At 53.1% G+C, this 286-nt stretch overlaps 1 protein-coding gene across 2 annotated transcripts in view; it reads right to left on the bottom strand.

Moving 5' to 3' along the window:
* LOC104945263 (WD repeat-containing protein 47-like) overlaps positions 1 to 286 on the bottom strand; it is an 11,267-nt gene extending 10,981 nt beyond the window's left edge. For both annotated transcript variants that reach the window (XM_010770910.1, XM_010770909.1), the window contains exon 1: positions 97 to 286. The gene's annotated coding sequence lies outside the window, so the exon portion shown is untranslated. The remainder of the gene's footprint in view (positions 1 to 96) is intronic.

Genomic DNA, 286 nt, shown 5'->3' on the forward strand with positions numbered 1-286 from the left:
GTCATATATTTCCACTCTAATGTGCAGAACTTCGCGCATGGCTACACCGGACGGTGCAGGCTAACACGCCGTCTTGGATCCATGCCAGCTCCTCACCTGTCAGGCTGCGCCAATAACACGCCGCATTAAAGCCGCTCCAAACCGTCTGCAGTCTCCAATGGTACAGTATGTCCGATGAAGGAAACAGGAATTGGGTGTTTGAATGTTGAAATCCCGGTCAGCGTCTCCAAAAGGTCCCTTCTTCCCTCTCTCTTGTACACAGCTCACGGTTGCCATGCGGACGCAG

This window comes from Notothenia coriiceps, unplaced genomic scaffold (assembly GCF_000735185.1).
Source record: "Notothenia coriiceps isolate Sejong01 unplaced genomic scaffold, NC01 NC01_scaffold00009343, whole genome shotgun sequence".
Lineage (NCBI taxonomy): Eukaryota > Metazoa > Chordata > Actinopteri > Perciformes > Nototheniidae > Notothenia > Notothenia coriiceps.